This window comes from Lepus europaeus, chromosome 9 (assembly GCF_033115175.1).
Source record: "Lepus europaeus isolate LE1 chromosome 9, mLepTim1.pri, whole genome shotgun sequence".
Lineage (NCBI taxonomy): Eukaryota > Metazoa > Chordata > Mammalia > Lagomorpha > Leporidae > Lepus > Lepus europaeus.
In genome coordinates this window covers 75,839,813-75,850,591 of record NC_084835.1, presented here as the reverse complement: position 1 = coordinate 75,850,591, position 10,779 = coordinate 75,839,813, and the positions used below count along the sequence as shown (strand labels likewise).

The window sequence follows — 10,779 nt, the reverse complement described above, 5'->3', positions numbered from 1 at the left end:
ACTGTCACTATGGAAACTCACCTTAATAACTTTTGTGGTATATTCAAGAAGTGTGAAAAGTCACGAAAAAAATTTCTTGTGTGACTGGAGAATTTTTAATAAAGAAATTCGTATCTCTATGGTTAACAGTCTGAATTCAGGCATTTTCATTCCTCATAGACTATTGTCTCAAATGTGGGGGATTATATTCAGATAAAAAGAAGGATCTATTTTATAAGTACTGGTATTTACATGCATTTTGCTGGAGGATATTAATATTAATATCTCTGCAACTTTCAGCTAGAATTGTCAGTCTCATTTTAATCATTAGAGAGATATTTCTACTGTATGAAGTAAAAAAAAACAAACATGAAAAATTTTGAAAACTATATGATATATGAAAATGAATTATCTACAAATTTAACATAACTTCATCCTCCTGTTCAGTTTTTTAATTGTATAACTCCAAACTTGCCAAAGTCATTGGCTAGAAATGATTGGAAAGTCAACCAGTTATAAGAACAGAACTGGTAGCAATGAAACTGCTTCCAGTTGACAGATTATATAATATGCTAAGGTGTTGAAAGACTAAAGTAAGAATGACCAAATAGAATGCTCTTTTAAAAAGTCACATTAGAGGAAGTGGACTTTCTGATAATTGAGATGATATGGATGTCAACGGGAAGGAGGAGGAGCTATTTTGGCCAAGAGATGAAAAGTTACAACTTAGATGTGTTCAAAAACTTGAAGCAGAATCCCAGGGTCATCTCAGCTCTATTAATCTCTATTGTCATTTTAAATCATTTGTCAGGCCTTGTATGGATAGTTCCTGTCACCCATGTGGAAGATCTGGATTGAGATCCTGGCTGCCTGCTCTGGTTTAGTCCAGCCCTGGCTACTGTGGACATGTAGGAAGTATCTGTCTATGTCTATTTCTCTCTCTCTGGTCTTCTGGCCCACAAAGAAAACAAAATGAAAGAAAAAAAAAAAGAAAATATGAGGAGTATTCAACCAGTTCATAGAAGGTATTTATTATGAATAAAGTAAGCATAGATTTCGAAATTATTTTAGATAAAAATACATTCATCTTTTCATTTCATTTCTTCGTGAAAAATATTCTTTTATTTATTTGATAGGCAGAATTACAGAGTGAGGGGGCAGACGAGATATCGTCCATCCATTGGTTCACTCCCCAAATGGTTGCCACAGTTGGAGTTGAACTATACTGAAGCCAGGAGCAAGAAGCTTCATCCGCATCTCCCATTTGAGTGGCAGGGGCCTAAGCACTTGGTCCAGCTTCTGCTACTTTTCTAGGCACATTAGCAGGGAGCTAGATCAAGAATGGAGCAGACAGGACATGAACAGTTTTCTACGTGGGATGCTGGCATCACAACAACAGCTTAACACAGTGTGCCACAATGCCACCCCCTCCACAAACTTTTGTAGATACTCTTACATCACTGTTAATATTTAATCAGTGGACAACTTCATAGAATCCAAGACACTGTACTTAATGGTAATTGGTTCAAATGTTTTGATTTTTTTTTAACATACAGGGCTTTCATTAAATGAATTGTGTTGATTTCTTCCTGTGATTTAGGAAATCCAGCAGCCTTCAATGTTGAAATAATGAATTATGAAAAAATAAGGCCACTGAATGTCATTTCAATTACTATCTTGCAGGATATGCATGTATGCTATTGACCTTTGAGCATTAAACCAGTGATTGAGCATCATGATTTTAAAAGACATTAATTGTGATGGATCTATGAAATGAAACAAGATTGAGAGAAAGCTAAAAGCTGTCTGTAACTGTAGTGTGTTCTATATGTAAAGTTATTAGACAAATAAAAAGTAAAATCTCACATGGGCAAATATATATGATATATAGGATGTGATGTGTGTGTGTGTGTGTAGAAGGAAAGAAGGATGAAAAAGGGACAATAAAATTTTATTAATAATACTGGAAAAAGGGAAAAGTCAGAAAATTGACATATTTTTAGTGGGAATATGTGGTACGCTGACAGGACAGCAGAATTTAGGGTAGGATTATATCCAAATCAATATAATGGCTTCTTTATTACCTCTGAGGCTCTCCAACCTCTCTTCGCAGCTCTAAGATATCATATTAGCTGTGTTGTATGCTGCACACAACTTGGCTTGATCTTTGATAAATTGCTTCAATTTTGAGTCATTTATTTCACCAAATCTGAAGCTTCATATGATAACTACTTCACACCATTAGAGACAAGGCACTGCCTCCTTTTCAGAGGTGTGGGATGTATGACATCCTACCCATGGAAAATACACCATTCCCATTGCATAAGGACAGCAATGAGCACACATTTTTTTTGCCCATATCCTCTGAACACATTGGGAGCTATTTGAGACCAGCAATTAACTTATATATTTCTATCATTTCAACGGTAAGATCAGGGCCTGACCCAGAGAAGATGGCTAGTAAATGATTACTGAATTCAAGAATTTTCAGTTTTATCCAAGGGGCTTATAATAACACAAGATTCAATTTGCTGAGAATAATATGTTCAAAAGCAAATTTTAATGCAAATCAATTAGAAAAACACCTACAAGTATGGTGTTAAGTAGATTTTACAGCATAAGATCCCTTCTATAAAGACCTCCATGATGATACGGAATCAATAACCTGTGGGGGGGGGCATATATCACATGGTGAAAAAGTCTTAGAATGATACCACTTTTAAATATGATTGCTTATTGAAATTGAGTACTATTCTCCTGAAATCTAGACATCCTAAATGCAGACAAAAATATGTAATCATGACACTAGGGGAATTGAGCCAACTGCATTTGTTTAAAGACTTCTTCCTAGAAACTTATCCTTTAGTCCCTTAAACATGATGGAGCAGGAAAGCTGGGAAATAAGGTAGAAAAAAGAAATTGAGAATTTGATCAGAAAGTCCTCCTTGTTACTCAAATAGCAGCATTACTTTGTGTTATTTGAACTGACAGTAGCACAATTTGATTATTATTTGAGCCCATAGATACACAATACTCATATGTTGGAACTTATTTCAGTTTCTCTCTATGTATTTCTTCAAATTTTACTCCTCTGCCAGGCCCAGAGAGAGCCCAAAGTGTTAATACATGGAAACAGACAAATTTTTAAATACAACCATGGAGCATTGCAGCTTGTCTTTCCAACAACCAGGCATAAGGCACTGAGTTTTCAATCAAGCTCTGGGAGGGGTTCACAGGCTCTCTGTGTAGAATGCCCTCTGGGGTGAAAGATCAATTTGGCTTTGCTGAGCCATGGCAGCCATGGCTGTCTTTAAAATACTGACAAGGCTCTGGGTGACAGTTTGAAGAAATTTAACTGCTTTGATAAGGTTAAAGGGGGTACCCAAGCACAAAAAGAAAACAAAACACAAGGCTACTTTGAAGTTTGATTGCATGGTAGGAGGTGTCAACTGGAACATTACCAACACCTATTACTTCCTTTTCATTAAAAAAGAAAGAAGACAAAGAAGACTTGAGAACAAAGTAAAAATGCAGAGGTTCTCATGAAAAATAGCTCACTGGATTAGACATTTGCCAGTGATTCTGACAGATATTGCTAGAAATGTATGACTACCACCCATTAAAGGCTCACCATGTCTGTTACTTCTAAATTCTTTAAGGAGTGAAACAGAAAAAGAAACAAACAAACAAAAACAGAAGTACAGGCAATAAAAACAAAAATAGACAAAAGACACTTCTGCACTACAAAACAAACACTCAACAAACGAAAAGGCAACTGACAGAATGGGAGGAAATTTTGCAAACTATGTAAGTGATAAAGGATTAATATCCAGGATGAATAAGGAGCTCAAATAACTCAACAACAAAAACAACAAAACAAACAATCCTGTCAAGAAATGGACATTTTTCAAAAGAGAAAAGTGAAATGGCTAACAGACACATAAAATACACTCAGGATCACTAGCCATCAGGGAAATGCAAATCAAAATCAAATGAGGTTTCATCTCAACCCAGTTAGAATGATTATCACTCAAAAATAAAAAGAAACAGTAAGTACTGATGAGAATTTGGGGAAATAGATACCCTAGTCCAATGTTAGTGGGATGTAAACTAGCACAACCACTGTGGAGGACATTATAACATTTCCTCAGAAACCTGAAAATAGATCTGCTGCATGGCCAGTCATCCCATTCCTGAGAATTTACCTAAGGGAAGTAAAATCAGGACATGAAAATGTTATCTGTACCCCTCCATTTTTATTAGAGCTGAATTCATAATAATTAAGATATGAAATCAACCAAGATGTCCATCAACCTAAGACTGGATAAAGAAAATGTGGTATACATACACTATGGAATAATACTTAGCCTTATAAAAGGACATCTTTTGCAACAAAATAGATGCAACTGGAAACCATTGCACTTAGTGAAATAAGCCTATCCCTAAAAAACAAATGTCATATATTTTCCCTAATTTTTGATAATTAAAATACAGAACCCAAAAAAGTAATGTATATGAGCAAAATTGTCATTTTGAGATTTGATTATTGTTTACAGCCCTTGTCAATACTCTTGGGGAACAATAGTTTTTCTATTTACTGTTTGTTTAGTGGAGAGTTAAGCTTGTGGATATAAAATAAACTGAAAGCATATCACTGTAAAAATTAATGAGAGAATAAGAAAGGAGGAGGAAGGGCGGGCGCATGGGCAGAAAGGAGGATATGGAGGGAAGTATCATGATGCTGCTAAAGCTGTGTATATGAAGCACATAAAATCTGTTCAGCTTATATAAATAAAATAATGAAATAAGAAAAAACTAGGTCATTGTATGTGCCTCTATCTGTACTAATATAAATAAAATAAGCAATAATTAATATTTTCCAAAAAACCCAGAAATGTAACAGAACCAAGATCAATTCACATAGGATCATGGAAGTAATGATGGTCTTTCCATATCTGTTGGGGAAAATAAAAAAACTTTGTGTTTTGCCCAGAAAATAAAGTAAATCTAAAAATACACAATTTCTGGGGCTGTCTACATAATGTAAACATTAAAAATTCAACAAAAATTTGTTATATATACCTAAATATGACCTATACTCTCATTTTAATAAATCAGGAAGGCTTAGTATTTATGCCTTGATAATTGATCACAACCACTTGGCTTTATTTAAAAGTAACTCATTTTAGTATATGACACAAAGTATAGTTTATTAATGAGGTTATTTAATTATTTCCCAGGAATACACAGTAGTTGTTGTATAAAATACTAAAATATCTGGTTTGACATATTTGCTCACTTTTTTTAAAGGAAATTGCATTTATGTTCCTTTTAGAATGTAAATATTCACTTTGTAAGGATGACATGGCATATCAGGTGTAGTTAGCCACAACATAACCTTTTCATTTTCAGTTTACAGTATTAATAAATAAATGATTCAGTAATTAGTTGAATTAAGAAAAATTGAGTATGTAGTTAATTGATTTTTTAGAATTTATTTATTTGAGAGGCAGAGTTATAGACAGAGAGAGGCAGAGACAGAAAGAAAGGTGTTCCATCTGATGGTTTGCTCTGCAAATGGCTGCAACAGCTGGCTGGAGCTGGTCTGATCGGAACACAAGAGCCAGTAGCTTCTTCCAGGTCTCTCACATGGGCAGCAAGGGCCTAAGCACCTGGCTCATCTTCTTTCACTTCTTTCAGAGGCCATTAACAGAGACCCAGACTGGAAGAGGAGCAGCTGGGACTGGAACTGGCGCCCATATAGAATGCTGGCACTGCAGGAATTCATTGTTGCTTTTTTCTAATATTTATTTGTTCTCATTTAAAAAAAATTATATCCCAAATCCATTCCAAGTTTTTTAATTAATTTTTACTTCAAAAATTTATATAAAGAGAACAAACTTCATGTATTTTATATATACAGTTTTAAGAGCATAATGATGCTTCTCATCTACTCCTTCTCCCCCCTCACTCACACAGCCCCCCTCCTTTCCTGTTTTTCTTTTAATTTTACAATGCCTTACTTTCTATTTACTTTATAATCACAAGATTAACCCTCCACTATAAACAATTCAAAGAGTAGTAAGTAGAAAAACCCTTGTTCCTCAAAATTATAGACAAGGACTATAAACATTAATCAAATTTCAACATGTTCTAGTGTGTTCCACTAGTCTACTCTCTGTTGATGTATAAGTAGCATGCTGTTTCAATTATAATGGCTTTACTTAGAATAAACTTTCCAATGTAGTAATGTGAGAAACTGTTATAGATTTCTATTTTCACTGTTCTTAGTGACTATACTTGCCTGTTGGCCTTCCCATTTGAACTTTATTTTCAATTTTTCTAAATCCATAAAATAATTCACTGATATTTTTCTTTGGATTATACTGAATTTAGAATTTAATTTTGAGACACTAACATTTTTATAATGCTGAATTTTCCTATCCAAGAACAGGGGATTTCTTTCCATTAGTACAAGTCTACTTTCATGTCTTTCAGGAATATTTTAAGCTTTCCTCATACAAGTTTCACACATTTCTTGTTAAATTTTTAAAATTCTCATCTTCTTTGATTCTGCTATAAATGGGATTTTTCTTTGCCGTTATATTCTCTCACTATTTATTTTTATATCTATGAAGATTATTGATTTTTGTTTGTTAATGTTGCATCCTGCTGCTTTTCTAAATTCTTTCATTGTTTGAGTTAGTTCTATCATTGATTCTCTGGGCCCTTCTCAGTTTGCTAACTTATCAACTGAGAACAGAAACTGTTTTATTTCTATTTTGCCCACATTTTTATGCTCTAATTGATTTATCTTGTTAAATTTCTTTGGCTAATCCTGTTACTGCTAAATTGGTTCGAATTGGTTCTGCTTTGTTGGTAAAAGGATGTGGAGCAGTTTTGCAGATGTACAGAGGGAAAAATTGCAAATCACACAAGCAAGACATGCACAGAGGAGAAAAAACAAGGCTGCAGAATCCAGGAGATCAGTGCACAACTGCAACTTGAAAACTGGAACTCTTTCAGAAGTAACTGGGAAGATCAGGTGATGAGTTCAAACTTACTAAACCTTACCATAATGAGCCAGTTCCAGTTTCCTCATCAGTCAGAAGTCTCCTGGCCAGCACTTCTACATACCAGCTATGGTGCCTAATCCATAAAAACTGCCAATAGAGTAGACCAACCTGACTTCTACTCCTGTCTTCTTCTGTTTGGCCATGCGAAGAAAACTTTGCTTTATAGAAATATCCTTAACTTTTTCTGACTTAAGTCAAAATCTCCTTTGTATTTTTCCCATTAAGTTAGATACTGCCTTTAGGACTAAAAAAATGTGTGTGTGTATGATGTTAATTTTGTTTTGTTATTTTTTTTTCTATGAGAAGTGTGCTTAGTTCTTTTATAAAAAAATGGATATTTGGAAAGTTTTATATTTTGTTCTTGTTTTTACCTTTGTAACTACACATTCTTTAATGCTCTTATTCCCATGTTTTCATATTTTACCTTTTACTTTTTCTTATCAGTATTTTAAAATATTTTAAATGTGCTAATGTATTGCCTCATAACAATACATGCTTGCCTTCCTTCCTTCCTTCCTTCCTTCCTTTCTTTTTATTTGAAAGGCAGAGAGACAGAGACAAAGAGAGAGGTCTTTCATCTCTTGGTTTACTCCCTAAATGCCCGTAACAACCAGGGCTGGTGCTGGTAAGAGCTGGGGGCTAGGAACTCAATCCTAGTCTCTCACATGATTGGCAAGGACACAGCAATCACCTGCTACCTTCCAGGGTGTGCAGTCACAAGAAGATGGAATTTGAAGCAGAGCTGAAACTCAAACCCAGGCCCTCTGATGCGGCATATAGACAACTGACGGGAAATCTTAATCATTGTTCCAAATGTCTGCCCAAAAAATAGTCATTTAAAATTGTGCCTGTGCTTTTACAGCTATACTCTGCTACCCTTTAAGCTCTTCACTTTGCATACCTGGACTGTGATGTTCCCTATCACCTCCCCTTTTTAATATAACATAATAGTTAATGAAAATTTAGATTATGGCATATTCATTTTGTGAACAGAAATAAAAGCAAAAATACAGTAAATCATTTTATCTATGGCTACATTTTGCAAAATCAGATACAGCGAATTTATATGCAGTGTATTAATAAAAACAGTAATTTAATTTCAAAGAAATATGTCACCTATTCCTTTATCCTGTATATAGGGATCTAATTGGCAAGCCTACTAGATTACCAAGACCAGTAATAATCTAATTCATGATTCATTTGCTTGAATCAATTAACATCTTACTTTTTTATTTTTTATTATTTTATTTATTTGAGAGGTAGAGTTACAGACAGTGAGAGGGAAATACAAAGAGAAAGGTCTTTGTTCCACTGGTTCACTCCCCAAAGGGCCACAACGGTCAGAGTTGTGCCATCTGAAGCCAGGATCCAGGTGCTTCTTTCTGGTCTCACATGCGAGTGCAGAGGCCCAAGCACTTGGGCCATCTTCTATTGCTTTCCCAGGTCACAGCAGAGAGCTGGACTGGAAGAGGAACAGCCAGGATTAAAACCGGCGCCCATATGGGATGCCGGCTCCACAGGTGGAGGATTAAGCTACTGCACCATGGCGCCAGCCCCACATCTTACATTTAAGCCTTATTTTTTATGCTATAAGCCTGATTATTAATTCCTATAAAAGTGCTATGTCCTACAAGTTGTCCCAGGAAACGTGACTAGTCTTTTGCCCAAGGCCAGATGATAGTATTTTGAATATCTGCAAATGATTCGTCAAGCACATACACATACGTGCGTCTCTCACACAAGATCACCAAGGGAAAGAAGCTCTTCTAGCTCTCTTGCTCCTTAGAGTGAGCATAACTGCTGGCGTAAATCCTTCCTAAATCCAAATTTGTGAACAAATCTGATTACTCAGCTTTCAAATTCTTTCCACCTTCTCATCCTCCTCCTCCTCCTCATGGTAGCCGCTCTCCCTATATTTGTCAGATGAAAGTTCTTCCAAAAAGCCTCCTACCCAGAAGCTCCATCGCCCTCTTCACCTCTGGCCTGCCGGCCAAATTTCAAGGAGCGTGTTGACATGCCGAGATCCTTGGTCTTTGAGTTTCATGTCCACATTTAGGGTAAGGAGGTTGCTTTCCTTTTTCTTGCTTAAACACTTTGCTCCTCGTATGACTATGACAGAAACAAACCTTACAACGGAGACATGAATGCTGACCAAGCCGACCGCACGAAACACAAATGGCTTGATGTTCAAATTGATGATCCTTGCAGAGAAAATTATGGCAAAAAGAGCGACTGACTATTCTGCCTCCAAGATCCAATACACCTGGTTCACAATGAACACACTCAGCCTCAGTAAGAAGGCAGACACAGGTGTGTGTTCTGAGACATTTCCTACCATGGTACACCCAAGCTTCACAGAAGTCACGTTACACCCACCATTGCAAGGCCAGTACTATGCACGCCAGCATGCTTTCTGACACAATCAGAAGATTGCATCATGCATTTTGTTTCCCCACACTGTGCACAGATTGGCAACTTCTGTACAGAATTACAAAAGTAGCCAAATGCTCTATTCTTCTGCCGTCTCTGACACTTGTCACATTCCATTGAACATTACACGGGTGCTTAGCTAAATCTACAGTGCTTCTGGAGGCTCTTAGTTGTTTTTCACGTTCCTGGCAGTTTTCGGTCTTTTTCCTTGCACCAGTCTTTTTTTTTAGGCATTTTCCCCTCCTTCTCCAGCATGCCCTACTGACTTTGCTCGGCCTAGTGGGGAGGCAGGGATCGCTCCCGGACCGAGGGACAGGAAAAGGCGTGAGGCCTGCCAGCGACCACAGTAAATCCAGTTCATGAGGCATCTCTCCAGCGAAAGAGCCACTAACACCCACAGACAGGCCAGGCTTCGGAACCTTAGGAGCCTATCATCCTTATAATTACACATACTCATGATTTGAAATGTCTTTTGTGTAGATAGTACTCTAATCTGATTGGTTTTTTTTTATATATATAATTTCTGATAGTTACTCAAACTCTTAGACTTTGACAGCAATCCTCTTTTGGTTTCTATTCATTTCCATTGTTCACCTTTTCTCACTGCAAGGTTTTGCAACTGGACAGGGCTGGGCAGCAATATGAGGGATAAAAGTTTTGGCTTTTATTCTTACTTTTTCTTTCTTTCTTTTTTTTTTTTTTTTGACAGGCAGAGTGGATAGTGAGAGAGAGAGACAGAGAGAAAGGTCTTCCTTTGCCGTTGGTTCACCCTCCAATGGCCGCCGTGGCCAGTGCGCTGCCGCTGGCACACCGCGCTGATCCGAAGGCAGGAGCCAGGTGCTTATCCTGGTCTCCCATGGGGTGCAGGGTCCAAGGACTTGGGCCATCCTCCACTGTACTCGCTGGCCACAGCAGAGAGCTGGCCTGGAAGAGGGGCAACCGGGACAGAATCCGGTGCCCCGACAGGGACTAGAACCCTGTGTGCTGGCGCCGCAGGCGGAGGATTAGCCTATTGAGCCGCGGTACCAGCCTCTTACTTTTTCTTTACTCAGTTATTTTCAAGTTTCAGTACTCACTATTATCAAGTCATGTGAAGGGCTTGCTTTTGAGTAGGATCTTTGTTCCTGTGAGTCTGTTTTGTATTGTTTGGAGAGGAAATTTTGAGAAGATAATGGATTCATGACCTTTACCTTCTTTTACCACCTGAAAGACCTCTAAAATGTTAATAAGCTATAGCCAGTGGGAGCTCCTAATAATTGTATGTATAATATGAGAAAAGAGTCAAGGATGATTC

At 37.0% G+C, this 10,779-nt stretch overlaps 1 pseudogene; it reads right to left on the bottom strand.

Annotated features, from left to right (window-relative positions):
* Window positions 1-8,821: 8,821 nt before the first annotated feature.
* Window positions 8,822-9,853, bottom strand: LOC133766334 (zinc finger protein 330-like; annotated as a pseudogene).
* Window positions 9,854-10,779: the final 926 nt, after the last annotated feature.